Source organism: Ipomoea triloba, chromosome 15 (assembly GCF_003576645.1).
Source record: "Ipomoea triloba cultivar NCNSP0323 chromosome 15, ASM357664v1".
Classification (NCBI taxonomy): Eukaryota; Viridiplantae; Streptophyta; class Magnoliopsida; order Solanales; family Convolvulaceae; genus Ipomoea; species Ipomoea triloba.
Window position 1 is genome coordinate 14,529,043 of NC_044930.1, and position 7,075 is coordinate 14,536,117.

The window sequence follows — 7,075 nt, forward strand, 5'->3', positions numbered from 1 at the left end:
GGTGCTCGGGATGCCCTTAGTTGGTTAAAGAGAAGAGGTTGGCGGCAAGTGATAATTGAGACTGATGCTTAGGTTGTCACAAAGGCGGTGCAGCAGGGTGGTAACTCTACTCCTTTTGGTGGTTTGATAACTGAGATTTGTGTCCTCTTGCAATAGCTCGAGAAAACTCTTTGTATGACAAATAGTGAGCTGTGTGAGTTTTTTTATTTTATTCCTCACTGTTTGTCAAGTTTGATTTGTATGAAATTATGAATACTGTTATGGTTGAATGAAGTTTTGAGGCTGCTATTTTTCCAAAAAAAAAAAAAAAGGTGCAATATAATTGTAATTAGTGAGATGTGTTACGTTGTATGATAGTCATCACTCATCATCATCTTAAATTAGAAAGAAATGCAATAAATTGAAGGGACGGGGATCCGATCCGATCCTAAGATGATGATGATGATGAATGCACATTGATTAATAGCTGGCTAATCCCAATTAGGACATATCTATGAATTGAAGAAGTTTCTGAAAAAGCAAGTTAATGTCGCCAGACGCCAGGTCAGCTACCTACTGCTTTTAATTATATATCACATCCCTGCCCGGACTAATTTCTCAACATACGCACGCACGCACGCAATCCATCCACCAAACCAACATTTGACTTTTCTTGGGTCAAGTCAAACTTTAAGCTACTACATCTTCACTTTACACTAAATAGTCGTTTATTACTCAAAAACGTTGGAACTTCCTGAAAATTTTAAAAGTGTTGGAAAAGTGATTTGTTGTGACCGTTGGCCTTTAGCTCCTAACCGGTGATTGGTGTTTTGCAGGAAATCTATAATCAGAGAATAGAGGCAAGGAGAATGGGAGAGCATTCTTATTCATGATCATTGTATCTTTACAAGTGGGAAAACCCCAATATATCTAATGTACAAATAATAATAACAATACTAAGTATGGTGACCGTTACAACGGTTACACAAATAATGGCCACATAAATATATTTATTATAACACTCCCCCTTGGACATTATTTGTTCACGATCTTGCCTGGTTTAAAAATTTGCTAGGAAAACCCTGTGGGAAAAACCTAGACATAAAAAGAGTACAATGTATATGAATGTTATATTCAAATACTTTCATGCCTTGTTAAAAACTTCACTAGGAAAACTACGTGGGAAAAACCTAGTTAAAGAAAAGAGTACATGATATATATTGTCCTGGTTGCCTCATTAAAAACCTTACACTAAGAAAACCCAGTGGGACAAAACTTAGTTAAGGAAAAGAGTACAACCATAACCTTTTGCGTTTAATCTTCAGGATTTGTAACAGTTGGTGGTCTTCTAGACCAATAATTTATGTGTATGTTGTTGCTCCCCCTGAAGACAACAACCTTCCTGATTGCCTCGTTAAAAACCTTAACTTAAGAAAACCCGGTGGGAAAAACTTAGTTAAGGGAAAAAGAGTACAATCATAAGCCTTTAGGGCATAATCTTCAGGATTTCGAGGTTCGTCTATTTAAGTATTTATTTGCAACTTTCTCCTCGTTTATTATATCATACTCATGTCTCGTAAAAAACCACACTAGAAAAACCCAATGGGAAAAACTAGTGAGAAAAAGAGTGCATGGTATATAGGTTGCAAAAGAGTACAATTGTTGGTCCATTTAGGACCCATCCAATCTTCAGGATTGATTTAAGTAAATGTAGTCCAACATCTCCCCCTGAAGATAACAATCTTCGATTTCTACATTGCTTAAAGTAGAATAATTGTTTCAAAAGGGGCGTAGAGGAGATGATATGGCAATCTTCAGGATTGTCACTATAAATTAATATTTAATACAATGTTTCTCGTGACTCTTCTGGGTTTATGTGGGTTGAATATAGCCAACCCACTTAAACCATGCTTTTATTATCCTCTCATAAGGTAGTGAAGGTAGAACATGCATAACCAAGTGATCTATGAGAAACAAACATTGGTTTATCGCATATCTTTACTAGAGGATATTTGGAGCACTAGGAGTTATAAGTGATTTCATTATAAGGACAATGTCAGTCCTAATACGATCACGGAACTTCTAGTTCTTCCATAATGTTCCAATAATAATGAAGTAATGGACTTTAAGTCCCTGAATGTCCTCAGTATCATTTTTGAGTCTAAACGGTTCATTATCTTCATCAAGAGATATAATCGTTAGTGTGATAAGTCAATCATACATATCCATATGAAATCCTTCTAAAAATAGACTAATTGGTGTATAAATTCCTTTCAAGGAAATACTCGATCTGCAGGTCGAGGTGATAATTGGTTTACCAAGTCTTTTCATTTCTAAAATTCATTTTTGGAGCTAATACCATTATGCTCTTTATGATTCAATAAGTACTACTATATATTTTGATTTTTATATTTTCCTACTTCAGGAGGAAATTACTCAGTTAATTGCTTTACTATTAAGTAAAGGCTTTGTATTTCAACAACAAACATGTTGTAATTATAAATCCATCAAGGATCAAATTCAGTAATACTATGCTCATTTACAATTCAATAAAGAACAGTAGTACTTATGGTACATATTATCCCTTCTAAATGAGGGTAATAACTCCATTCGTAATCCTTTAACGAATTCATAATGACACATAATTCTTTCTTCAAAAAGGAGAATTACTCAGTCAATTATGATCTGTGCTAAGGTCATATAAAGATCATACCGTCCAGTGACCTTATTGTCATATGGTCAAGACGTTTATTAGCTGCATATCTAAGTTTATTTTGCCATTTATCTTGTATAGCGGAACATAATGTCATCGTACATGGGAGATTTGATCAAGGGTTTCTGCGTGAACCCATGTGTTACAAGCACTCGCTATTATACCACATCATCTCTTTCGTAAAAACAACCATTTGTAACCAACATGGTTAACATTCAATGGTGTACATTTATCAAGAGAATTTAGCGAGTCGAGCTATGCCTTTACTTGCTCCTTTAAATATTAAATAATGAGGATGCTTCTGGCACCTCACCTGGATCCAGTTTATTTAAATGAGCAATTATATAGGCGTGTGTTGTCGACAACTATATAATTTTCTCCCAAGATCATAACAATTTTTAATCAGATAGTTGACATTTCCCAATTATTAAGATCTGATTGTTCCGCATCCCTAGTATTATGTTTGTTTGGTGCACCTTACTAGGGTCCTTGTCTTCTGGACAGATGTCTTCAGGACATAATTCCTTTTTAGGACAAGAGTGACAATGCTTCTTTGCTAGCATTATGTTTCATATCTCTTGAACTGATAGATCTCCTACACTTCTAGTGTCAAGGAGTATTGAGATAAATATATTTGGTCCAATTCGGGGATTATTTATGGGACCTTGTCACTCTTTTCTGATCAACATGATCAGTGTATATATACGTTATCGGTATATATATTTGGCAATTTATTTGCTAATATTGCAAATAGATTATCTTTTGAACTTCTAGTTCAGTTTTACTAGTACGTGGATTATAATGAAGATCATTCCATTTCATGGGATTTCTCGACATTTAAATTTAGGTATATCTCCCCCTAATGTCGTGAAAACAGATCTTCAGTATGCAGTAAGCGTATCTATTGACTCCCTATCATGGGCTCTATGTAAACAGAAGAAGTGTCATAATCATAGCCCATAAAGATACGCAATGGTGGTTATAATAATTGGACTGTATACTAAGAATAGTTACGCAGATTGGGAAATGGTTTACACGTACAAGGTTGATGGGAGATTTGATATTGATATGCAATGAAAGAGATTTGAATTAAAATATATCAAGTATGATGTCCCCAAAAACATCAATACATGTGTGGGCCTTAGCATAACATTTTGGCACACCAAATGATAATCATAAGTACGGTACGATTCATCAAAAGTGCCAAAAAAAACTTTAATAAAACTAAAGCAATGAGTATCAAAAGACATATCGTATAAGAGGATATGGATAATTTGGTTGGACCTAGATGCATACAACATCGAGATATCTGAAAATTTTAATTTCTTAGTCCTCTTCTTACGACCAGGATGATCTTGACTGATGATCATTCATATTGGGATGAACTATCACCATTGAGAGATCATGATCTGCCTAGATCATGCATCTGTTCAAAATATTAATCATCTTGCAACAGAATTACTATTGTAATCTATAGAGGAAGAATCCTATCACTTCTGGGATAGATATAAATTTTGGGTTATGGTATTTATAAATTATTTTTGTCATGAAAACCATATTGTCACTAAAATGGTAGGGTAAAAGTGAGGCTCTACCGGAGCTCACAACAAAAGAAACTTATCAATATGTCCAATAATAGCATTTGCTTCAGGCAATGCAACTTAGTTGGACTCAATATTGTGCTATTCATTTATGGTAAAACAAAATTCTTCGGGGTGTGGTATGCATGTGATCAGTGCGTTGTATACTCGCATGGGAAGCAAACTTTGCTGTTGGGCTAGAGTTATCTATGAATGAGGTTGCTCCAGACTAGCTAGATTATTATGTATTGTAGCTTGGTTTCGGGAATTTATTGTCGTTTCTATTTTGGCCTTACCTCTTCCTCAGCCCCCTTTGGCATTACACGACAGGGTAACATTATGTGTGCTTTGCGCACTGGTGCATGGTCAACTGGACATGCATTTGAAAATTACAGCTTTACAGCTAGCAAGTGGGGAGGGGGAAGGCACAAGATGTTTCTTATAATCTTTGACCATGTACTGTTATTAGAGTACATATTTTATTTGCAAAGAGGGCAAGGCTTTTGTAAAACTAGCCCATGTAAAAAAAACATCCTTGTTGCACAACTTAAGTGAAGACCCAATGTTGTGTATAGCTAATTTAGAAACAATCACTGACTGGAAAATTGCAAGCTCAATGGTAAGTTAGTCAAGTTGTGCCTTAAGACAATTTATACATGTGAATCAATATATATCACAAGCTAAATAAGACAACCCCAATTCAAAACCAATAATTTGAAGAAATAACGCTTCTGGCGTTATTAGACTTAATAAAAGACCATTTATCAAACGGTTTTTGATAAAATCAAAGAGACTTCGGTCAGTATTGATGGGCTCAAAATATAATATTAGCATGAATTATGATCCAAAACTAATAATAGGAGCCAAAAAAAATTGGACTTGGGGAGGCCCATAATCAGAAATCCATAAACCATAAATATAGTAAATAGGACCATAATATCATTTAAAAGCCCAAAGCACATATTATAATGATTGAGAAAAGGAATTAAGTGTAAATTGGACAAAAAGCCCCAAAAACCCAAAATTAATTAGGCTTAGGATTTAAAGATAGTCCAAAATAACTTAAATAATCAAGGAGGTCCAAATTAATGAATATTTAAAGGCTTAAACAAAGAAAGAAAATAAGCCCAAGAGATGTTATCACAAGGAAACTAGGATCCAAGGATATTAGGATGGTTTGGCCCAAAAGGGAGGGGGCCCAAAGCTAGTCTAATTGAAGGATTCAGCCTTCAAGCATCCATACGGCTGGGAAGTGAGAAAGGCAAACAAATCGTCGGCTGAAGAGCGAAAGAAGAAAAAAAAGCAGAGTTCGTCGACAGAGAGGGAGCCGTTGCCGGCATCGCCAGCCGTCGCCACCGCCAGCCGCCGCTAGCCATCGCCATCGCCAGCTGCCGCTAGCCATCGCCATCGCCAGCCGCCGCTAGCCGTCGCCATCGCCAATCGCTGGACGGGGGGGAGGGAGAGGGCCGCGCAAGATCGCCTCCGCCACCACGCACGCTGGTCGGGCAGATTGTCACCAGTAGCCGACACCATGAGTCGTCCGCCGCCCGCCCCAGCTACTCCGGTCGCGAAGCAGCGCCACCGCCACCAAAACAGGTAGGGTTTTTTTCTTTATTTTTAATTTTCAAAAGAAAAAAGGACGAAGGCTTCATCACACAAAAAAATGTATATTTCTTCTGTCTGTTTTTTTTGATGAATTTCGAGAATAATTTCTCAAAAATTTGTGGTTCTGGAAGATAAAATTGCATCTGTACTATCATTCTGCCAAAAAAAATTATACATACTACGAATATATGAATACAATTTGCACAATGATTTTGGTTGTAAATAAATCATATGCACACAGTAGTAGAAATCATATGCACAGTATATAAGAGAATCAACAAAATAAAGATTCATCTAGTGTACTACCCAAAAAAAATGCATATATATAGGCTTATTGCATTGATAAGAAACATATATATGTAATGATAATCAAATTGAAATATTGTATTGTTCTTGAACAAATAGAACTGGCATAGAAACCACATAAAAAAAAAATTATCGTTCACCGAAGAGCGTGCTTATAACGTGTTGGAAAAGTGATTTGTTGTGCCCGTTGGCCTTTAGCTCCTAACTGGTGATTGATGTTTTGCAGGAAATCTATAATCAGAGAATAGAGGCAAGGAGAATGGGAGAGCATTCTTATTCATGATCATTGTATCTTTACAAGTGGGAAAACCCCAATATATATAATGTACAAGTAATAATAACAATACTAAGTATGGTGACCGTTACAACGGTTACACAAATAATGGCCACATAAATATATTTATTATAACAAAAAGTAAAAAAATTATTTTTACGTTTAGTGAAATCTTAGATTGCTTAAAATTAACGACAATAAATTCTATCTAGAGATTGGATATTGAAGTTTATTAGAAAAAGTAAAACTTATTCAATTATATATTTATTATTTTTGGTGTCATCTTAAAATACTCTTTTATATATATATATATATATATATATATATATATATATATATATATATATATATATATACTTTAGTTCAGGTGTGAGCGCTTTTACGTGCGGTCACACCAATAGTTATGCAAATATGCACCGATAGTGTTAGGAAATGCACAAAAAAAAAAAAAAACACAAATACACCGAAAAAGTCACCAAGGTACGAATCACCGAAAATGCACCATTAGGTATACTTAAACGCACCATACAATTTTCGAAAATGCACAAATAGGTGTGGGGAGGTATGGTGCATTTTTTGGATGTGTTGTGCGTTTTTTGGTGTATTTATGCATTTTAT

The 7,075-nt window shown here is 35.3% G+C and overlaps 1 long non-coding RNA gene across 1 annotated transcript; it reads left to right on the forward strand.

Moving 5' to 3' along the window:
• Positions 1-5,492: 5,492 nt before the first annotated feature.
• Positions 5,493-6,649, forward strand: LOC116007537. The gene is made up of 2 exons (XR_004095289.1): positions 5,493-5,868; positions 6,410-6,649. It is a non-coding gene; the product is annotated as an uncharacterized LOC116007537 (long non-coding RNA).
• Positions 6,650-7,075: the final 426 nt, after the last annotated feature.